The sequence below is a fragment of the Mesoplodon bidens genome, assembly GCF_964165515.1.
Source record: "Mesoplodon bidens genome assembly, chromosome: 4".
Lineage (NCBI taxonomy): Eukaryota > Metazoa > Chordata > Mammalia > Artiodactyla > Ziphiidae > Mesoplodon > Mesoplodon bidens.
In genome coordinates this window covers 161,247,946-161,272,318 of record NC_138160.1, presented here as the reverse complement: position 1 = coordinate 161,272,318, position 24,373 = coordinate 161,247,946, and the positions used below count along the sequence as shown (strand labels likewise).

The 24,373-nt window shown below is 49.3% G+C and overlaps 1 protein-coding gene across 2 annotated transcripts in view; it reads left to right on the top strand.

Annotated features, from left to right (window-relative positions):
- The window catches only part of KCNIP1 (potassium voltage-gated channel interacting protein 1), a gene marked incomplete at both ends in the record, with an annotated part of 348,648 nt that overhangs the window by 63,877 nt on the left and 260,398 nt on the right, over positions 1-24,373 (top strand). The gene's annotated exons all lie outside the window — the stretch shown is intronic.

Genomic DNA, 24,373 nt, shown 5'->3' with positions numbered 1-24,373 from the left:
AGGGCTCAGTCATTTGCAGAATTTCACAGCTTAGAGGCTATGATATAAGGACACATCATGAAGGAAGTTCAGATGATATGAGAACCACCTTGTGTCCAGAATCCAGAAGGACCGTGCCAGGTCCATGCTTTGAAGCTGGCAAGTGTTCATTTTAGGAAATTAGAAGATGACAGTGCGTTACCCCAAGGGACTCCTGGGATTCACAGGGACCACCTAGAAGACCACCAAGCTCTTTACCTGCTTTCTGTTATTAGATCCTCACAAGAACCCTGTGAGGTAGGAATTAATCTCCCCATTTTACAGATGGGAAAATTTCTAGTGAAGGATCTCCTAGACATTGTTGAAATGGCCACATAAATAAGTATAAATGAGATAAATTCTCTCTGAAGGAAAGGAATAAGGACTTACAGTGGTATAGAACAAAGAAAACAGGCCTGGTCTTGGTGGTCAGCGGATGTTTCTTTAAAGAGGTGATAGCCAAGCTGAGATCTGAACGCTAAGTGGTGAATGGGAGAGAGGGCAGGAGGGAAATATTCTCAGGGGCTCTCAATCCCAGATACACAATGTGAACCTCTTGGGGAGCCATACCTGGTCTTGTGCCAGTCCAGTTAAATCAGTAGGGCCTGAGTACCAGAGTTTTTAAAAGCTTCATGTGTGAACCATTGAGATGGAGCAAAAAGTCGTACGCTCACTGACAATAACCATTCATAGCTATTGGGTAAACATAGTAGATGCTCAATAATCCTGAGCAAGTGCGATCTGCAGCATCCCCATCATCATTATCACCTCTGCTTCCTCCAGATGGCTCAGTACCCTAAGTCCAATTTCAAAGGCAGGAGAGAAACCTGCCTCTGTTGAGGGCTTGCTGTGCATCATGTACTATGCTAAATCCTTCACATTATTCCATTTAGCGTTTATCCAAACCCTCAGAGAAAGAAATGCTATTATTATTTTACAGATGAGGTCCTTGAAGCCTTATAGCAGGGCACCAATTTGCCCGGGACTCTCAGCTCATCAAGGGCAGTGCTGGGACTGTGGACTTCTGGCTTTAGGGGCCACACTCCTTACCCTGACGTCTGCATCTCCATCCATCCAGAGGTGCTTCCTGCTTCCCTCAACCGTCACTTCCTAACCTCTCTCAATAAATGGATAGATAGATAGACAGAGATATAAATATACATATAGATAGAGATAGATAGAGATATAGAGATACAGATAGAGAATAAGATATAGATATATCTATTGTTATATTTAGAAAAGTACCTGGAATATAGTCAGCACTCAGTTAACATCAGGTGTTTTTAATATTTTCCAAGGGCTGGAGTAAGAGTGCTCCTGGGGCTTTGCTCCCTACCCCCCAAATCAGAGGGCATCCTGGGTAGGGTGCTCTCAAGCCCCTCCCCAGGAAACCAGGATGGATAACTTTAGGGGGGCCTAGGAGTTCTGGCTCATGTAAGATGTGCGCCACAGCAGCTCATCAGGCACCTGCTGAGTTTGCCAGCCCCTGCGGAGAGGGGGAGCAGCAGCCAGGAGCCTGGGTCAACGAGGAGGGTGAAATGACAGTCAGCCTCCTCTAAGAACAAGATGGAAGGGAGCTCTCAGCTCCCAGATAGCTGCCAACTCATGGCCTTGCATGCCGCTGAGGAGCGTCTGTCTGAGCTGGGGTGGAACTGGCCATGGTCAGGTCTCAGACAATCTCCCCCTGTGCCCTGGCCTGAGGCGCCCCCAGCCTGGGGAACTGGCCCTGGCCAGCTGCGGTTAGTATCACTGATGACCAGCAGAGGGCAGCACAGGCCACAGGCTCCCGCCCACCACAGCCTGCCTTTTTCCCAGCAAGGTTTTACTACCAAGTCCAGCTTCTTGGGTTCAGTGTCTCTCTGGTCTTCCCAGCCGGCTGGAGAAGTCCTGAACATTCCTCATAGGCCGAAGACATCCTGCCTTCCTCATCCCAGCATCCGAAGTCTTTCTGGACTCTGTTAGCTTGCTTAGAAATTTCACAGCAAATAGGGAGTGAGTCTGAATTCTTCCAGAGCAGAGTGTCCCAGAGCCTATAGGTCCAGACAATTCATCCCTCAGTTCCAGCTTCCTTGTCTATAAAGGGGGTTGCTTTTTTTTTTTTTTTTTTTTGCAAGCTGACTCTGTGCAGGGTACTGAGCTACATCCTTGACGTTCTCAAGGAGGTGCATGTGTGAAATGGTGCTGAAGGCACAGGCTGGGCACGGGACAGGGCTTTGCTTAACCCTGATGAGTGATGTGATTTGGACAAGCCACTTAAATTCTGTGAAATCAGAGATAAAATCCCTACCCCGCCCTACAAATTACAGGAGAATTTGATGGGAAACCACGTGCACAGATCCCTACACAGTGCTGAGGAAACAACACTGCTATTCTTCAGGCAACATCCGGCAGAGCTGCCCCCCAGGGATGCTCCTTCAGGGAGCAGTTCCCTAATCTCTCTCTCTTCCCTCCACCACCTTCCCATTGCCACCTCCAGGGAGCCCACCACTACCTGATCTGCCCCAAGCACCTGCAGGCTGCTGTAAGGCTGCTCCATGCATCTCAGTTAGACACACCCCATGCCAATGCCACCCCAGTACTCCCTCACACCCCTTCATTGGCCAAGACCATGGCCTTGTCTCAATTTTATATACAGTGCATCATTCCAGCTACACTACAGGATTCTGGAGCTAGAAGGGGGTGGGGCAAGCATCTGCATTTTCACAAGCTGCCCCAGTGATTTTGAGACCCACAGTGAAAGAACCAATGCTCTATGCAAACATATTGGGGCAATGGTATTCCAAAACAATTAATTCAGGCTAGTGAAGGGGACGGGAGAGCCATTATGCAAATATGCGGCCATTCGAGGCTATTCATTTGTAGGAGAGAATGTGGAGCCAGGGAAAGAATTCCAGCAATACCAGGCAGAGTGGGGTGGCTGGTCCCAGAGGGCCAATTCCTGCTCTGCCTGATGAGCGAAAAGGTCTCGGTAGCTACTTCAGAGGGTGACAGGCCTCATGCTGGGCGACAGGGGACAGCTGCTAGGCCTGAGCCAGAACTGGAAAGGGCCAACTGTCCTACTCAGCGGTTCTCTATCATGAGGAAACATCAGCATTCCCTGGGAAGGCCCACTGGTCCCCAGATGGCTGGGCCACCCCAGAGCTTCTGATTCAGGAAGTCAGGGGTAGGGCCTGAGAATGTGCATTTCTGACAAGTTCCCGTGTGTGTGTGTGTGTGTGTGTGTGTGTGTGTGTGTGTGTGTGTTCCCCTGTTTTCTGCAGTGTCTCAGCTCAGACTTCCTGATGGGAAATCTGCCCATAGGCCTCATTCTCACTCACAGAGGCCAAGACTAGACCAAAAAGAATATCAACTGCTGGCCCAGGTCCTTAGGATCCTCCAAGGCTGTTGTCTGACAATGAGCCCACTAGGCTGGTTAAAAAATGCACCTATGTGTTCTCTGTATGCCAACCACTGCCCTCATAACACACCTAGGAACCCATGCTCGCCACTAGCGGAGAGGTCAGAGATGAAGTAACTGCCCAAGGAAGCACAACAAGCCTGGAACGGGGCAGTCTGGCCCGAGCGAGAAGGCTGGGAACCCAGCACAGGACAGGTGTCCTCGGCAAGTGCAGCAAGAGGACGTGGGACGATGAGCAGAATCGAACCCTCCCTTCTAGTCCAAGCTGGGCTCTGACACAGCCCAGCAGCCACTCTGGACGGCGTCCATGGCAGGCAGGCGGTCACGACCCCACCATCCCGTGCTCTTGACCCTTCCCACTCTTAGATGGAACTACATGCAGAGCTAAAAACATCTGGATTTTCCCCCACCTCTGGTCTCTGCCCAAAGTCTTTGGAGCCTCCCTGCTCCAGAATGCGTTTCCTGGGCCCTCAGCCCTGGGCTGAGCTGGGGACTAGGCCGAACTCATGCTGCTGAAAGAAGCCCCTTCCTCAGAGCTGGTCTCGAGCCTGAGGTCCGGCTTCATGCCATTGTCATTCCTGGCTTCCTTGGTCTCTCCACAAAGCTTCTGCTGTCCTTTCCGCCACCAGCCTCTGTATTTCCAGGGTTTTCCTTCCAGCCCCTTTGGGCACAGGACACAAGACTCTCGTGTTCAAATTCTGGGTCTGCTTTTTGGCAACAGACCAAGGCTGCCCTCCTGCCGTTCATTAGTCCCATCAAGCCCATCGCTGTCACACCCTTCCGAGGTCTGTCCCCAGGCTGCCGGCGTTGCTTTCTCCCTTGCCCGGAGCCTGAAGTGCCCGGGAGTGTGTCTTCCACTCTCCCCCATCCTCCCCCAGCACCTTGCTCCACGGAGAGACGGGAAGCCCAGCTCCCCCTGCCTGGAGCACATGTGGTCCTCCTGAGTCCCGCCGGGACCAGGCCTGGGATAGCAGCCTTGCTTAGCGTCTCGCCTTCCTCTCTGGTTTCTTCTTCTGCATCCTTTGCCGATTTCTCATGGAAGCACTTCCTTGATAATTCTCTGGCACACAAATTCTCATCTCTGGGTCTGCTTCTGGAAACCTGGTCTAAGACAAAGGGGGAGTCATGGCTGAATCTGCCCCCGGCCAGCCGCGTAAGACAGACGGAGGGCAGCAGAACTCGAGCCGTGGGGAGGGGTTTGCGGTGGTTAGTTGTGCCGGGCCTCTTCCCACCCTCACCCCAACCCCTGCCGCCGGTGCTCCTGGCCCCCTGTCCTCACCTATGTCTGTCCCCTGCCTCCGTACCTTGGTGGAGTGGAGCCTCTCGGTCCATGCGTGCCCCCTGTCGCTAGAGTCAGGTGGGCAGGAGTGGTCTATGGCATTTAGCATCTCTACTCTAGGCCCAGGGACCAAGCAGAAGCCTTTAGCCCCCAACTATCCCTTCCTCTGCTCCCTGCCACCATGCTGCAAGATGCAGATAAAAACCAGCCTCTCAGCTCCAGCCTCACATCCCATCACGTGAGTCCCACGGGGAAGAGGCAGTCTTTGGCAGTAACTCCTGAAAAACTCCCGGACTTCTTGCCGATCAAACAGCTTATGTCATGTGTCCACCCCTGGACTAATCACTGAGGCCAGGGACATGAGACACACAAGTGACTCGGCCTAGGCCATGTGGCCTCCCCTGGAATGGTGGTGAAGCCTGGCCCACATAATGGGGGAGGGGAAGACACCGGCACATAAACATTCAGGGCTGCTGCAGTAAGAAGGAGCGTGGATACCTAGGAGACACACACATGGTCAGCCCAGAAGTGTCAATGCAGAACCTACTTCTGTGGCTCAGGGCTGAGATCAGAGGACCCTAGTATGGGGTCCCAATCCATGACAGGGGTCTTTGGAAAGGAGCTACTTGTGTGGAGCCAGGCTGTATCATTGGAAGCTCAACTAGAAAAGTGCATTTAAATATCTCTCATGAAAAACTCAGACGTTCCACTGCCTAAAGTAATTCTGACCGAGTTTCCTTCTCCAATCAATCATTTAGGTTCTTTCTCTATGAGAATGTCTTTTCCTTTGTCTCCAAGTGGAAAACTCCTATACATCCTTAAAAGCCCAGTACAGTATAAACAATACTACTTATGGCTGTTAGTAAAGGGCTAGTAGAATAGGCCTTTTGCTCTCTGCTCCAGTCATTCATTCATCTATCTCTTCATTCGTTCAACAAATATTGAGTTCCTACTATGTGCCAGACGCTGTGCTGGGTGATGGGCTTACAGAGATGAATAAACAAGGCAGATGGGCCCCTACCCTTTTAGACTTTACATAGTAGGTGGGGAAACAGATATTCATGAAACATACAAATAAGTGTAAAACTAAAACCGTAATAAGCGGTACAGTGTCACTGGTCAGGGAGCTCAGAGAAGCTGTTTGAGGCTGTGACCGTGGAGCTGAGGGTGTTAGGATGAGTAGAAGTTAAGGAATTGAAGAGGGCAGGGGGGGTGAGATACAACGCATGTAGATGCTGCTGTGGAGGGAGGGTGCCTATGAGTATGAGGGATGGGTTACAGACCACTCTTCCTGGAGGGGGAGAGATCGAGGGCAAATAAGGCACAGGACACTGGAGAGGGTGGCAGCGACAGACCATGCAAGATCTAAGGGCACCCGGGAGCCACTGAAGTCTCTCAGCAGTGGAGTGGTGTGATACAGTTTGCACTGTGGAAAGATCTCCCTGACTATATTGCAAAGAGTAGCTCAGAGAGTGGGGAGAAACAACAAGACTGTGGGTAGACCAAGCACCAAGGTAAAATCTGATGGTCATCTGGACTAGGTTCTGTGAGAGCAGTCGAGAGAAGTGGATGGAATTTGGTGATAGACTGAGTGTAGGAGGGGAGCGGGAGGGCGGGGTCAGGGATGATTTCTGGGTTGCCAGCTTGCACAACTAGGTCAATGGCGGCCTCATTCATTAAGAGATGTTGAGTTTAAGATGCCTTGGGGTACGTTAAGGAGGCAGTTGGATTATCCAGGCTGGAGCTCAGAAAAACCTGGACTAGAGAGAGGCCTTGATGACTCATTTGGGTGGGTGGCAATTGCATCTCTGGGGGCAGATGAGATCACCCAGGTTGATGGTGTGGATTGACAAGAGAAGAGCATCTTGGACCAGTCCTTGAGGATCATCAGTGTTTAATTGTCAGAAAAAGGATGTGAGCCTTAAAAGAAGGCAGAGCAGGAAACTGGGAAGTAGAAGGAAACTGGAAGAGTGTTGTACGGTTCAGAGTGCCTGCAGGAAAGAGATGGCACACTCAGCAGGTCTGAGGGAAGAGGGTTTAATGAGGGACTATGGGTAGAGGCATGGGCGGCGCTGAGAGAAACACCAGGTGCTGATGTACCCTAGGCCGAGCAACTGAGGGAGTCGTTAGCATCCCTGGGCCTGATGCGTCAAGGAAGGGGAGTGATGCTGGAGCCCAGTGTGGGTTGGAGCTGTAACCTCAGGGATGCAGGCACCACCAGAACTGCAGCTGGACAGGGAGGGAGTTGGGGTAACAAAGGCCTGCCCTCCCCTCCTTCCACTCCCCAACCTGCTGGTGCCTCTCTCTCCTTGGCCAACCCAGCCAGAAGTTAGAGGGCAGGGCAGCCAGGGTGGCACAGGCCATGGGGACAGAGCGGGCAGAGAATGGATCCGACAGGATGGGGTGGGGAACGGAGAAAAGAACAGCCCAAGTGTGGTGTCGAGGAAGCCAAAGAGGAAAGTGTTTGGAGGAACAGGAAGCGACCCGGAGTGTCTCGCACAGTTGAGAGGCCAACAGAATGAGGACCATGTTAGCCTGCTGTGTTGAGGGCCATGGGGGTCACCTGTGCCTTTAGAAAGAGTTTATCTGGGGCTTCCTTGGTGGCGCAGTGGTTGAGAGTCCGCCTGCCGATGCAGGGGACACGGGTTCGTGCCCCGGTCAGGGAAGATCCCACATGCCGCGGAGCGGCTGGGCCCCATGAGCCATGGCCGCTGAGCCTGCGCGTCCGGAGCCTGTGCTCCGCAACGGGAGAGGCCACAGCAGTGAGAGACCCACGTACCGCAAAAAAAAAAAAAAAAAGAAAAGAAAGAAAGAGTTTATCTGGTGAGTAATGGGGGTAGAAGCCAGACTGGAATTTGATACGTGAGGCCTCTTGATGGTGGTATTAAAAGAAGAATATAGATGTAGTTCAAGTATGCCACACCACAGGTTTGTGGTGTTAACTTGGGCCTCACCTTGCTCATCTCTAAGGTGAAGAAATTAGCAGTACCTGCCTCAAAGGAGAGTTGGCAGGATCAAATGCTATCATGACACACACCCCTCCGTGAACTCTAAGACAATGGACAAGAGAAGAGCTTGTCCCTGATAAAGCCCCTGCCTAGGACGGCACAGAGGACCCAAGGGTCAGGTGACTGGGACTTAGTTAGACATTAGGGGGCGTGGACACCTTGGCGCCTCTCCCCATCCACCTCCAGCCAAGACCTGCCTCTCCCTGGATTGAGGCTCAGTGGGGACTCCAGGGGGGTTGGCAATGGCTTTGCCCCCTGAGTTGGGGCAGAGATGGGACTGCTTAGAAATGTGAATGGAACTTTAACCCAAGAACATCTGGTGGCTTGACAAAGCGTGGCAGCCATGAAGACAGCAAGATCAGGCGGACATCTGTAGCTGAGGACACTCGCCCGCCAGGCTGAGGCTGGACCCGCAGGCGTTCTCTCCCTCTCTCCCCAGTGCAGAATCTGTCCCAGCCCAGCACCCTGTCCGTGCCTTTGCTCTCTCTTCCCTCTCTCCGTCTGCATCAGTAATCAGTTTAAGCATGTGTGACTGGTGTGAATTTCAGTCTGCAACCTCAGGTGTGCCAGAAATGTGACATCCTGTATATCCGGTGAGTAAACTTTATTTTCAGTTTGCATTAATGTTCCTGCAGGTGCCGGTCCAGGCCAGCAGGATATATACAGTGATGGGATCAGACCTTGAAGCCGCTATTATTCATCTGAGGCCAATTACATACCTGAAATCTTGCTGGTAGGAAGCAGAGAGAACATGGCACCTTTGTAGCGAGGTTTTGTGATTCAGATAACAGGGCTAGCTCCAGGGAGCATAGAACAAAGAGCCCCCTGAGGCGACAGACACCTCAGAGGCTGCACCTACAGGGCCATGCTGGGCAGGGCTCCCTGCCTGTGAGTGGCAGGTGCAGGTGTGCCCTGTGTGTGGGTTTCTGTGCACGCACTTTGCACTTCTGTGTGTTTCTGTCCCAGCCAGGGACTCAGGTCAGAGATGGAGGAGCACAGGAGGCAAGAGACATCTGTAGCCGCAGAGCCTGCTCTGGCCCTGCCCCGAGGCTGTATCCCTGGGACCCATTACAGTGCTTGGTTCTTGGGAGAAAATGAGAAGATCTTTAATGAATGAACAAGCACTGACACTGTTTACTACCGTAAGCACAGCTGCTACTCTACAAGAGGAAGCAATTGATCAGATCTGGGGCCACAGTTGGTTCTCAAGTGTCATCCATTCCCTGAACCTTTATTAAGCCCCGTCCCCTGCAGGCTTGTACAGTGGGGTGGATGCTGAAATCACAACCCAGCTGGGCCTCTGATGAGCTCTGTGACTTTTGGTTCGTCACTTTCCCTTTCTGGCAGCTCCTTGCAGAGGAGATGGCATTGCAAAGACTCTGAGGGTTGAGTAAGCAGGGTCCTTTTGGGGACCCGAAAGGAGGCCATGTGGTTGAGAGCCTCTGTGAAGCCGGAGGGGCTGGCAGGACCAGATCCTGAGGAGCCCTGTAGCCATGATAAGGAGTCGGTGCCAATTAGACAGTGCCTGAGGTCAAGTTCCTCCTCTAGTCTCAGCTGCAGTTTGCTCATCTGCAAGGGCTCTGGACTTGGCCTTCTAGGGTCCAGCCTGACCTTGGACCTCTGCCTTGGTTAGAGATGAGTCCTCACTCAGTGTGCAGGATGAGTGTCTCTGAGGAAAACCCATCCCACTGGCCCTGGGGACTCTGAATGCATGGACCGCAGGCAACTCTCAAGACACTTCATCCCTGTACTCAGGATGGTGCCCCGTTTCTGCCAGATGAATCTGGGGATGACAACACCATCACCTGATGCCTTCTAGGTGGAGGCCTTTTTGGCTTTGTGACAGAGGGACATACATAGAATGACGCCATCAACCCAGACATGTTTCATAAGAGAGGAGAACCCAGAACATGGGAGGGGGTGGAGGCCGGGACTCAACCAAGTTTTCTGATGTGATTATGCTCCAGGGAACATACAATCCTGTGCCTTTTTGTGCAGGAATCCCGTCTACAAAACCCAGAGAAATAGCCCTTTGACCTGCTCTTGAATATTCCCTTCCATGGGAGGTTCACTTCTTTACACAGCAGGCTCTCAGATAGTGAAGGGTTGAGACCAGTCCTGTTTTCTTCCCACTACCAGAGATGGGTCCCTAACCTTGGACTCTGCAGTCCTCCTTGGTTTTTAGGCCTCATCCTGGATTTGAAGGTAGGCTTCTCACCTAATGTGAAACAGCAGACTTTGGTTCAGTGGGGTTTACTCCATTGGTAAAGGAAATGCCAACCCAGAAAGCGCTGTTTAGGGGTAAAAACGAGGTGTTCTTATGTGGCAACAAAACCCAGCTGCCCATCAACTTACCACTCAACTTCCCCTGGGCTTACAAAGGTTTACTGATATGAGGATCACCTTGAGGTCTGGACAAGAGGGGTACCTGGTGTGGGACTCCTGCTTTAGAGGACCCCACTCTGATTCTCCTCTAGCCATGCCCCACCCCACAGGGTTAGGAAGGGTGGAGAGAGAAAGGGTCATGGGATTTTTGTCCACCAGGACCCCACTCTGGTCACCAGGACCCCAGATTCCCTCTCCAAATACCCCTGAGACTGCTTCTGGGGCCTCAGAGGCCCATTTTCTGGGTTTGCCTTTCTGAGAGAAGCTGTTTGTGGGAGCCGTGGATGGGCTTGGACGGCAGGCTGGTGTGCCAAAGCTCGCGCTGAGTACCAGTGAGAATTGAAAAGGAGACAAAGAGGGTCAGGCCATGGGCCAGGAGTGGAACCTGGGGTCTGCATTCCCTGCACTGCCATGTTCCAGGGAGGACTTCCACCGGGTCTCAAAATCTGCAAACCCAAGTGGTTAAGAAGATAGCTCTGTTAATGTAGGAAGAAAGAACCTATTTTGTTTCACAAGTAACTGACTTGATTTATAGCTTTGAATATTTAGACATAAGGTAAGTGGGCCTCTACACTTGTTTCCTGTTGCTATTGCAACAAATTACCACAAACATCATGCTTAAAACAATGCAAATTTCTTCTTTTACAGTTCTGGAGGTTAGAAGCCCAAAATGGGCCTCGCTGGGCTAAAATCAAGGCATCAGCAGGGCTGTATTCTTTCTGGAAGCTCTAGGGGAGAATTTGTTTCCTTGCCTTTTCCAATTCCTGCAGTCCTTGGCCTGTGGTCTTTTCCCCAGGTCTTCTCCACACTGCCATCTCTCTGGTTCTCTCTTCTGCCCCCGTCTTCCACTTACAAGGCCCCTTGGGATTCTTGGGCCCATTCAGATACTCCAGTATAATCTCCCTACTTGAAGTCAGCTGATTAGCAACCTTAATTCTATCTGCAACCTGATACCCCGCTGTCAGGTTCCAGGGATTGGGATGTGGCCATCTTTGGAGGGAGGGCTGTTACTGTGTCCACACATCCTCCATTTGTATTCTTGTCACAAGTCCTACAAAAGTTAGGGGTATGATTTGTTGAATCCTGAAGGAATAGTATTAGTGCCTGAGAATTGCTTTTCCTTTAAAAAAAAAAAAAAAAAAAAAGCCTTACTCCTCAGCGTCTTATTTCCTTTAGGCATCAGTTTTATACACCTGACATGATTTGCAGGCCTGGGCATGAGCACCACCATTTCTGAACGACATTATTATGTTACTTTGGCTCCTGATGCAATGTCCAAGAGTAGAGATAAAAGCCTCTCCAACCCTCTCAGCCCACCCTCTATAGAGGGAGAAGGGAATTGGGGCCACACAGTGGAAAGTACTAACCTTACCCCTCCATACAGGCACTTACCACCCAATTATTTGGGGGCAGGCCATAAAAAGGGCACTAGACTAGGAGTTATTGATTCAGGTACTCGTCAGTTCAGCAAATATTGATGTATCATCTAGTCTTGCCAGGCCTAATACTTGGAGTTGGAGAACCTGAAGTGGTAAATACACGCGGGTCCCACCCTCATAGCTCTGTCACTGTGGACAGGGGCCTTCCTCCCTCTGTGCCTCTGTTTTCTTATCAATTTCAAGAACACCTAGATGGCCAGTAAAGAGTCCCATTATGAGGGCAACACCCTCACCTTTCTCGTTCACTGTTGTCTCTCCCAAAGCCTCGAACACGTAGTAGATGCTCAGTAAACGTTTGTTGAATGAATGGGCGGAGGGATGGCCTTTCCTGATCTGACAGCTAATGACTGTATCAGATCAACCAGAAGAGAATGTAGGAGGGCTGTCGAGGAGGAGGAATCCTGGGGTGGATTCCCGCTGCCACTTACAAAGCATTTGCTAGATCTCATTCATCCCCACAGCCGCCTTATGAGTTGACTCCTATTATCATTCCCACTTAACAAATGAAAAAGCTGAGGTACTAAGAAGAAACTTACTTAAGGCCACACAGCTAGTAAGAGTTGGAGCTGGGATTTGAACCTGAACTCTCCCCAAGAAGAGCAGCTTCCCTCCCTCACTCACAGGGACAGGTATGCTCTCCCCAGGTCCCATCCAGCAGCTATTAACCTCTCCCTTTCCACTACTCTCTGCTCCCTTCCTGTCTCCAGAGATCTCCCTGGGTCTGAATTATTAGGGCCTCAAGGCCAGGTTACGCCGCCGGTGGGAACTAAAGAAGGTGATGGGGCTTAGCTGGGGTGAGACCATTCGTGTCCTTTATTCCTAACTCAGTGCCCTCAATCACTCTCGGTAACTTCCCTTGAACAAAGATAGAAGGGCTTGATTTGTGCAGTTCCCAGTGAGTTGGCACCAACCCCGGGGAGATCGCCACCCACCACCTGTTCCGCTCAATCTTTCACGAGCCAGCGGCATGACCTAGAGAGACAGGCAGTTTAAAGTATACTGAGAGCTCCTGCCTCTCCCCCCATTACCCCGAATGTGCTCTGAGTGGGAGCGGCTGTTACAGTATCCCCAGCAAATATCCCTACGGCACAGCCATCACTAGATACCTTTACTGGCAGTGAGGGGATGGGAACAGGGGTTTTCTCCCTTTCTGTTTCATGGGATAAGGCTTGGAAAACTCTGGCTGGACTAGTCTATTTCTGACAGCCGCTGCTGTGGAGTGATTCAGAGCACCAGGTTTGGAGTTAGTAGCTCCCCCATTGGCTGTGTAACTGGGCAAGTACATCCTCCCTCTGAGAGCTCAAGTCTTGCTGTGAGTTATCAGTGTTCTAGTCTTTGACCTGACTGCCCCGAAATCGTGGGGTCACGGCTCCCAACATCCCACCTCTCCCCCTTCTATCTTATCCCTGGTTCCAGGTGAGGTAGGACCTGTGACGCATCCAGATCTCCATTTCTCATCCTCAGCACTCTACCAAGTGGTCCAGCTGGGCCCTCATATCCCTCCCCTGGGATCCTGTGATAAGTCATGTGAACCCCTCCAGATCCTGACTGAATTCAGTCTCCTTTCTCTAGATGCCCAAGGCATTACATTATATGGGTTCCAATGGTGTGATTTAGATTTAGATTTATTCTTTAGATGTCTGTATCTTCTATTTGTTGTTTCACTCCTTGAAATCCAGGTGAAGCCCCATCTTCTAATTCATCTGAATATTCCTCCATGCCTAGCACAGTGCCTTGCACCCAGAGAAGGAACTGTGTGTTGAATTCCTGTCTGAGCTTCAAACTGAGAGAGCTCTTCTGACTGTAAGAGGGATGGACCCCCCTCCACCTGGACTAAGGGAAGGACATTTATTGACCCAAATGACTGAGTGGACAGGGCTCCAGGGGTAGCTAGAGCTAGACGTTCAAGTAATGTCTTCAAGAATCTTTCCCTTCCCTTTGGCTGCTTTCCACTGTGTTGGCTTCACTGTCCGGAAGGCTCTCCTCTCGGTGGTAACAAGATGGTCATTAGCAATACTTAAGTTACCTTCTGTCCATTTAATAACCCCAACCATCAGGAGGAGAGCTTTCATTGGCCAGCTTGGGTCACGTGCCCAATGATGAACCAATCACTGTGACCAGAGGAATGGAACTCTGTGATTGGCCAGTTCTAGGTCATGTGGCCCCTGGAGTGAGGGCATGTATTTAACTCCATCTTAGCCAAAAAGAATGAGTAGGAGAAGGGTAGTTTCTCAAAGGGGGATGGGGAAAATACTGCTTAGCAGAAGGGGGAATAATGGACGTTTGACATGCAAGAACGAGATTATCTGCTCTAGTCTCTTGGGTTCAGTAAAAGCAGCCACATTTACTACCAATTCGGTTCTCACCAAATGCCTAAGAATGGGTTCCTTACTCCAAATTTTCCTGCATTTTCACGTAAGGTCTATATTAACCTTTGAATCCTGCCCTCTTCTATTCTCAGACTACAGGACCAAGCTAAGAGGAGCCCTCTAATAGCAGGAGCCACACCCTCCAGGCTGCAGATCACCCAAGTATTCCATTAAGATGCAGAGAAGTCCTGCCTCCCCCTCAACTCACTCTATCTTCCAGGGCCCCTCCGCTCTGTCACCACCTCCGTCACCACCTCCAGCAGACATGACCCCTCCAGAACAGAAAACAGAAACCCAGCTGGCTGACAACCTCAGGGCATGTTTTGATTTCATGATGGCTAACAAGGATGCAGCATCTCAGGGCCAATTCATAGGACCATATTTTTTAAGATTAATCTGCCCACACAGTGAAAATAGCTCCTTTCAGCTCAGACTAACTTCTTCCCATGACCATAACAGTCGAATAGCCCATGACAAGAAATTGGGATCATTATTTATCAGGAGGAACAAGTCTACAAATATGGCTTCTGTTCCCTATTCAGAACTCTTATGTCCTCAAGAGTCTTGGTCCTAACATCTTCTTGGTGGCTTCTCGCCTGATAGTGAAGCCCTGACAGTAAGCACTGTAGCTGTTGCCTATTGCTGCTCTAACAAACTAACACTCACTCAGTAGCTCAAAACAATACAAATTTTTTATCTTAGAGTTCGGAAGGTCAGAAGCCCAAAGTGGATCTCACTTGGCTAAAATGAAGGTTTCAGTAGGACTGGGTTCTTTCTGGAAGCTCTAAGGAAGAATCCATTCCCTTGCGTTTCCCATCTTTAGAGGTTACCTTCATTCCTTGGCTTATGGCTGCCTTCCTCCCTCTTCAAAAGCCAGCACAGAATGTTCAGGTCTCTCTTAGAGTTTCACTCTTCTGGCTCTCTCTTCTATATTTAAAGAACCCTTGTGATTACATTGGGTCCTCCTGGATAATCCAGAATAATCTCATTTTAAAGCCAGTTGATCAGCAGCCATAATTCCATCTGCAATCTTAATTCCTCCTTGCCGTGTAACATAAAATAATCATAGGTTCCAGAGATTGGGACATGGATATATTGGGGGTGACCATTATTCCACTGACCACAAACACTGAGAGAATTCTAGGTGAACGTGGACTTTCTCATCAACCCCTGTTTGGTATCAGCAAGTCAGAAGAACGGCAGAAATACATAAATACATAACAGTACAAATTACAACTAAAAGGAGCAAGGTAAGGTGGAATGAAAACATTCTAGAACAAAAAGAAATACAGATGCCCCTCAGTGGTCCTATTTAAGGAATAAGGGACTTGAAGAGATTTGGTGTATCCAGTTCTGGAGAACAGAGATCCTGTCCAAAGAGGTAGGAATATAGATGCTCCATCCTTTTATAAGTGGAGCTCCATTATAGCTCCCCAATTCTATTGAGGTACTAAGGTTTGCCTTCTCAGCCTCTCTCAGCACTTCCTCCTATCCTCAGAGGGCTGAAGGGCTCCCATATCCATCAGGACTTTGGAAGAGTTCTGCCACCTTCATTAGGCAATAACCCAAAAGATTTGAGTGGATGTTTTGGGGGAAACTCAGGTGTGAAATTGCAGCCCTGCAAGTTCAAGCATCCAACATGTCATTATAAAAATATGAAGCAGAAATTGATTGTTTCCGGAAGAGTTAGGTTAATGGCTGATGAAGGGAAACCAGATGTTTGGAGGACAACCCTCTCTTTGGAGGACGATTATGTTTTCCTGGTCCCACTTGCTTAGACAGACCAGGGGGGCAGAATGGTTCAAGGTCAGCATTATTCATGTGGGGCATCAACAGTGGTTCCCACCACCTCACAATCACAAGATTCCGGTCTGGAACCCTGATGCTGACTCATTCTGCCCCTTGCCCAACTGCAGCACTGCTCTCTCCTTGCATTTTCTCTCGAGTCTCTTGAGAAATTTATGGAAGGGGCTGTCACTTACATTACATTGAAGGCAAATATCATGTCTTACTCACCTCTGTAGGCCCAGCGTCTCCCATGATGAAGCTCTCCTTGTTAGTTCACTGGCATTGCTCCTCTCTCCACACTGTATTTGGAAACCCCCCCCATACGAGGTAGAGCCCACCTCCCACCATAAAGCTGGGAATGCCAAATACCCTCTGTCTCAGCCTCCTTTGCAGCTACGGTGAATACAAAATGTCCCACCCGGTAAACCAAATCCTCCTGACCCAAGCTTTCCACTGGAAGTTGTGACTTGAAGAATCCAGAACCAAGTAGGACCTGTTTGTGAAGGAGATGGCAGGGGAGCTACCACATCTGGTTTCCAGGGGCAGCATCCAGAATTGAGCCTCAGTGATACTGGCCAAACAAGCCACCACATCAATGCCGGTTGCCAGTGGGGCGTCTTCCTAGGACCAGTTCTTCAGTGCTATTTAAGGGGTTGTTCCTGGCACACAGCCTCCAAGTTGACTTTAGTGTTTCTCGGTGAGCCAACTAATCCCCCTTCCCCTCAGATCATCCAGGCTTAGTGCTTATTGCTTACAAATGAGACCCTGACTGACTCAGAAGGCCTTGAGTGTTTGACTGGAGGCATCACATTCCCTCTCACCCTGGGGCCTTTGCATATGTCATTTCTTCCACCGGGAGCGGGCTTCCACAGCCCTTTCCTCCTGGATGACTCGTGCTCATCTATCCAAGTGCCCAGACTTAACAACTCTTCCTCTGAGAAACCCTCCCAGATCACCCCAAGTCTGGGCTCCCACAATCCCCACACGTTCCTCTTGGTAGCACTTGCTGGGCTGGATTTGTCTATTTCTGTGTCCCTAACTACTCCGTGAGCTATATGAGGATAGAAACTGTATTTCATCATATAAGTGCCTAGCCTATTAATATTCTTGAATGAATGAATGAATGAATGAATGAATGAATGAATGAAACTATCCCAGGCCAGAATAATTCTTAGTGGAGACCCCACCATCACTTTCTGGCAGCATGAGGCATCTTCAGTTTTTGGACTCAGGGCAATTGCCCTGTTCCAGAAACCCCTCCCACAAATAATATTACCTCATTCCCCTTCCACCGGCATTTCTTGTGTATCTACTGTGTGCCAGGCCCTGTGCCCTCTTCCGCCCACATTTCAGATCCCGCAGGTAGAAGCACTTACAGCACGGCTCTCCCTCCTCCTCTGCCCAGTCATGGAAGCCCCAGGCACTTGGAGAAGTGACCGCATGATCCCTGGGAGAAGCGTGGGCCAGCTGCAAGCCTCTTAAGTGGGCAGGCTGCCATGGTGACTTCTTAATGGAGAGAGTTGCTTGAGGAACAGTGACCACGAAAGGGAACAATTACCAATGAAGCATCCATTTATATCTAACAGTTTTCAAGAATGGGCAAGATATAAAGCCACAAGTGAAAAGACACTGCAAGCAAATAATAGCGCATGAGCTGGTCTGGACCCAATTCAAGGCCTGTTCCTCACTCCGCCTCCGCTCTCATCACAGAGAAATAAAGCTGTACTTTTCAGTGATCTATAGCACTGTTTAAAATTACTGTTTTTAATACTTACTGTCATTTACCCAGCACCCATTATGTGCCACGTACCCTAAAAGACACATAGAATGTGTTCTCCAATCTTGGAAACAACCCCACAGAGTGAGTGTCATTATTCCCATCTTACAGATGAGGCAACTGAGGCTCATAGAGTTTAAGACCTATGGAGGGTTGCACAGCTGGGAAGGGCAGAGGCAGCATTTTATGCTGTATTCAAAGCAGCAAATTCTCCCTGTGCTGTTAACTTTGTCACAGTATCTCCATGAGAAAGCTTCCTCAGAAATGAGAATCCAGCCCTCTCCTGCCTTATCTCCACCATGTTCTATTGCCATCTGTTTCAAAGACAGGCAGTCGGTTGTTTCATTCATTCATTTATCAATATATATACATTTATGTGTATATAAGAATTTCCAACTGTTAGTGTCAAACCAGCACGCCCTGTGCTGGGCATTCTGGACCCAAAGCTAGCACACTTGTAAGTTTAAAAAGCTTCTCCAGAACTACTGAGCTTCCAGTCCTTTCCTCCACTCCTGAAAGTAGCCGTCCCTTTCCAAACTGCACTCTGGGCCCCGGTTTGCCACCCAGAGCTACACACACACTTCGTCCACAGTTCTGTGAAGCCCAGATGAGCCACAGCTTGCGAAGAGCCCAGAGCAGAGCCCAGCACTTGGAGGGCTTGGTGGAGCCCCCAGGAAAGTAACACACATCCTGAAACAGGCTACTCAGGGTGGAATTTTTGCTCCACTACTTAGTAACTGGATGATCTTGAGCAAATTGCTTAACCTCTCTATGCTTCAGTTTCCTCACCTATGACTTAGGGCTAAAAGAAAAAAAAATGTAGCATCTCCATTGGGTCATTGTGAGGATAAAATAAAATAATCCATGTAAGGGGCTTGGAGCAGTGCTGGGGGTTTATTAAGTGCCAAGGGTGCATCAGCTAGTATCAGAAGTAGCCGACGGGCAGGTGCTCAGTCATGGGTCAGTTCTCTCAACTCTACCTTCAGGCCCACCTCCTCATGTGGTTTATTCTCCTGCTTCGATAACTAGAAGCAATTGTATGGAGCCTGGGGCCTCTTCTCATAAATGCCCAGTTCAGCCATTGAAGCCTGTCTTCCTTTCTCCCAGGTACTCTCAGCATCTCAGGAAAAACATGTCAGACCAAGTGTCTTCCAAGACTCTCCATCACTCACCATAAGGCTAATTTCCACCCAGACTCCTCTGAAGGGCTGGTGAGGCCTCTCCTGGCCTAGCCCATGCCTACCATCCAGCCTCACTCCTGCCCCACTGAACTCAACAGCTCTGGCACAGCTGTTCCCCCCCACTGGGACAGCTGCTCCTTTCTCTTTCCCTGGCCAACTCCTATTTGTTTGTAAGGTTCCTCTAAGGCTCAGGGAGAGGAAGTATCTCCTGGCCATGCAGTGTGCCTCACATTTTATAGCTGATAACATCCTTGTGGATCTCAAGCAGGGCACTCACCCCACTGCACTGGAATTGTCACCTCTGCAGGACCAGGGAGGGCTGAGCTGTGGCTGACTTGTGTGTTTCTATGGTCCCGGCACCTGACACTTGCAATAGAGGAGGTGTTTGATAACATTTAGAAGAATGCGTGAAATTACTGAGAACACTGGTATGAAGAAAGTGTCCATGACCCTGGAGAAGTTTATCATTCAGAACAAGATAAGCACCCCTATAGGCAGAAGCTGGCCTGGCACTCACAGCTGGGTCCTGGTGTTTACCTGTATGAGCATAAATGATTTCCCAGAATATAGACATCAGGCAAAGCTACACTGACCAGGATGGAGCAAGATACAAATAAGACCACTTCATAATCATGTCACATAAACGTATAACATGAATGCAGACAAAAGTAAGAACATTATCCGAACCACAAAAATGACCGATATCTTCCCTTTTCTGGCTAATCTGAGTCAATACTTGCTGCTTGTTTACCAATAACGATATCATTCCTTTTGCCTTACAGATAAGACTTATACAGATCCCCAGTGATGGAGTCACCCTTGCTACCTGAGAGCATCCAATCCAGAGCAAATCCCCTCTTCCTTGAACCCTCCCTAAAATCACCTAGCCCAAGACTCAAATCCTTTCCTGTCTTTCCTTAGCACCTTCTTGCCAAGGTACCTCACTGTTGCCCCTAGTGGACATTCCTCCTCGCTGCAATGAGCCAACCAACCCAACTCTGTTCAACCACACTGTGTCTGTCCCTGGACATCTCTGGCTAAAGGGCATTGATGTCATTTAGTTCCCATCACCCCAAATTTACTTTTAAAAACTTATCTTAATTTAAAAATATCTGCAAACTAATTGATGGTGATAAATATATTTCTGGTAGGAGCCACATGCCAGAGTAGAGAACCTTGAATATACTATTGTTTTGTACAGGGTCGCCTTAGCTTCCCCTCCACCATGTAAGTGGAGAGGAGGAGGAAGGAAGCTTTGCTGTCCTGGGCATCTGTGACTGGGTATGTCTCCTCTGGAAGAACATCAGCTAACATTCCCTGAAAAAAAAAAAGAAGGTTATCCTTGGATGATTACATCTGCTTCCAGGAGAGCACAGAGCATGCATTGTCTGTCCCAGGAGCTGCCCTGCTCCTGGGATAGGGCCTAAGCTGGTGGCAGTTGTCATAGGTTAGTGGTAACCGTCTGCAAGGCCAGCCTCAAAAATGCCTAGTGAGGGAATTCCCTGGCGGTCCAGTGGTTAGGACTCTGCCCTTTCACTGCCGAGAGTGCGGGTTCAATCCCGGGTCAAGGAGCTAAGATCCCACAAGTCGTGCAGTGAGGCCGAAAAACAAAAACCCAGCAAAAAAATTATTTTTAAAAAATGCCTAGGGCCTCCCTGGTGGTGCAGTGGTTGAGAGTCCGCCTGCCGATGCAGGGGATACGGGTTCGTGCCCCGGTCTGGGAGGATCCCATATGCCGCGGAGCGGCTGGGCCCGTGAGCCATGGCCGCTAAGCCTGTGCGTCCGGAGCCTGTGCTCCTCGACGGGAGAGGCCACAACAGTGAGAGGCCCGCATACCGCAAAAAAAAAAAAAAAAAAAAAAATGCCTAGTGCTCTCACTACAATGGACACCACTGTGGCTCCATTTCCATCCCCTACTCCTGCTTCCCATGGGAATATCTAGAGGAATGCCTGGTTGGTAGCACCTGGGACTGAGAATAAAACAGAGTTAGGCTCTGAGTGCAAATGAGAGACATACTGTGTGATGACTGGCCGAGTGCCTCCAACAAAGGCAGAAGGCCAACAGATGCTAGTCTGCCTTGTGGATGATGATAATTTTCTTCTTGGAAACTCAGAGAATCTTGATGTGTAAGATTAAAGTCAAGGTAAGGCTCTTCCTCTGCAGCCAGAAAGCAGCTGGAGTGTGTGGCAACAGAAATCCAATACGAAACTCAGATGACAAAGGTGGCAATGAGATCACAAATGTAAATGTCCCGTCATAAATTTCTACCTGGAATGAGGGCCAGGGTATCAAAACTGTCGGCAAAAGCCAGTGATGGCTCCAGAGAGGGACGTTAAGCCAGGCTTGATCTATGAGGAGGCTTCATGCAGGGGATCCTGTCAAATCCCATCCACAGGCCAAGCTGATGTCTGCAGCTGTAAAATCACCACACTTCCCATTCGCCTCTCAGGAAAGCCGAACTTCTTTATGATGCTTTTTATCAAATTTGTCTTCTGTCATTTCTTCTCTCTGCCCCCTCTCCCTTTTGCTTCGTGCCTGACAAATAAGTGAACTGTTACTCTGTCAGTTATTTATCTGAGTAATTTCTTGATGAAATTTCAAATTTCATTGAATTTTCTGAAAACCATGAATTCTAATGAGGTGGCAATAGAGGAAGCAGCGTGATTAAGGAATTGTTATTCACTGGTTGTACATCATTACCACCCAGAATTTATCGCCGGATCGCTCCCGGATGGAGTCACTGCACTATGATTATATTTTAGAAAATGAAAGGGGACAAATCTAAAAAGGCAATAAAGCAAATTAGGAGCCTTCTTGAGGGACACGCTTATTACTGATTAAGTATATTTGGCATCGAAAATGTGGGAGCACTTTGGCGGTTTAAATTACCCATTTGTGCAGGCAACATGTTTGCTGGTCTCAAAATTCTTTGTTATTTTGGTCTCCTAATCACATTCCCCTTCATCCTCCAAACTGACAATTTGAAAGAACATTAGAAATGGTCTTTTCTGAAGGAGCATTTGCTCTCAAAATGCATTTACACTCAGCAGCTATTAAAAGGATATCATCCAGTCACTTAGTTTCTCAATTTAAGTTTAAAGGAAAGTTACTGTATTAGAGGAAGCAGCCCCTATTTCAATCTAATGGTCTTTGTTGTGTCTTTCAAGATGCTAGACTAGAGCTAAAGGATTGCGGAAGGCAGTCTGCAAATATCCGTGGCTTCCATACCACGGATTTGTTGTGGTACCAACAAAGCAGGTACCCTACCAGGCACCAGATAGGAAGGGATCCATATTCCCAGTTCCGGTTTGCTTTTTAAAGGCTCTAAAAGTAACTTTGGGGCATATCTCTTGAAGGGTGCTCTAACAGAAGTTGAAATAACTTCTTTGCAGTCCTGGCTCAGCCTCCTGTCAACTGTGTGACCTGGGACCTATTATTTCACCTCTCTGAGACTTTGTGTCTTCATTTCTACAAGTTCACAGTACCTGCCCCAAGGCGCTGCTGGGATGGTGACACGAGATGAATGCCTATGATATACCAACGATGTGCCTGGCACACAAACGATGTCCAATAAATGTTTCTTTCTGCCACCGTCCTCACCCTCTGCAACCGCTATCTAGCCCTGTCTGGATCACACAGAAGGTCTATCTGTTTCACCAACAGATAGAATATCTATGAATTTTCTCCCCTCATGCTCATTAGCCAACAGAATTCTACTGAGCATCATTTTCAGCTCAGCTTACCGTCTCTAGTTCCCAGGGTGGAGCGGAGCTTAAAATCCCTGCCCAGATGCCAGCCCCATGCCAAGCAGCTTAGGCTAAAACCCAGCCACCTGCACCCTTGGCGTTCAGGGAGAGGCCTGGCTCAGGGCCTCAGGCTCTAGTCTGGGGGTGGTATGGAAGGTGAAGGCAGGAAGTAAGCAGAGGAAGTCATAGTGTGCGGGGCACCATGCACGCACCCGTGTCAGGCAGGGCCTGGGGCCCTCCTCCTCCAAGGTGGGTGTGGCAGACTATATTTCCCAGCATGACTGCATTCATCCCATGTGCTCCATCTACAATGCCATTTGGACAGTCCTCCTGTTGAGACTGGGGTTTGTGTATTCTCTCTTGAAACCTGGGTGGTACTTGACTGTTTGACCAATAGAGTTCAGCAGAAATGACACCATGTGATCCCAAGGCTACATCATCAAAGGTGACTCAGCTCCCACCTTGCTCACTGGAATGCTTTGTCTTGAGGCCTTCAGCTGACTTATAAGCAGTCAGCCTGCCCAGAGGCCACCAGGCTGTGAGGAGGCCAAAACCTGTCCGTGAACAGGGACCACATGAGAGTCCCTTATGCTACCTGAAGAGAGAAGGAGCTCAGCTAGCCCTAGCTCCAGCCATCTGGCTGCAATTGTATGAGACACTGAACCAGCATCTAGCCAAGCCTTTCCTGAAAGAGAAAGTCAGAAGAGAAAAACAAATACCGTATGCTAACACATATATATGGAATCTAAAAAAAAAAAAAAAAAAAGGTTCTGATGAACCTAAGGGCAGGACAGGAATAAAGACGCAGACATAGAGAATGGACTTGAGGACATGGGGAGGGGAAGGGGAAGCTGGGACAAAGTGAGAGAGTGGCGTGGACATATATACACTACCAAATGTAAAACAGATGGCTAGTGGGAAGCAGCCGCATAGCACAGGGAGATCAGCTAGGTGCTCTGTGACCACATAGAGGGGTGGGATAGGGAGGGTGGGAGGGAGACGCAAGAGGGAGGAGATATGGGGACATATGTATATGTATAGCTGATTCACTTTGTTAGAAAGCAGAAACTAACACACCATTGTAAAGCAATTATACTCCAATAAAGATGTTAGAAAAAAAGTGATTGTGTTAATGATTGCAGAACTCTGTGATTACACTAAAAAGCATTGAATTGTAGCTTTAGATGGGTAAACAGTACAGAATGGGAACTATGTTTCAATAAATCTGTTACATTAAAAACATATATTAGGGCTTCCCTGGTGGCGCAGTGGTTGAGAGTCCGCCTGCCGATGCAGGGGACACGGGTTCATGCCCCGGTCCGGGAAGATCCCACATGCCGTGGAGCGGCTGGGCCCGTGAGCCATGGCCGCTGAGCCTGCGCGTCTGGAGCCTGTGCTCCGCAGCGTGAGAGACCACAACAGTGAGAGGCCCGCGTACCGCAAAAAAAGAAAAAAAAAAAACCAAACATATATTAGAGCTATCCCTAGGATCCCGGCTGATCACTCTGCCTCCAGCTGCCCACCCTCAATCTCCTTCCTGGACACACCAGAATAATTAAAACATTGGTGAATAAATAAATCAATAAATAAAGCAGATCACGTCCCTCCTCTGCTCAAAAGCCCCCAATCCTTCTCCACTTCATCCAAAGTCAATGTCATTACAATGGCGAAGCATGATCTGGCCCTGTTACCTCTAACCTCATCTCTCTCCCCACTCCTTTTTGCTTTTGCTTCACTCCAGCCACACCGGGCTCCTTGCTCTTCCTCCAAACGCCAGGCATGTTCCTGCCTCAGGGCAGCTGCCTCAACTCTTCCCTCGGCCTGGACCGCCCCTTCCTCAAATATCTATGTGCCTCACTCCCTTACTCTTGCAAGTTTTTCCTCAGAAGTTGACTTCTCAACAAGGACTCACCCTGAAGACACTATTTTAAATATAACTCGTACTCACCTCCCCCACCCCACCCCAGGAACTCTCAATTTCCCTT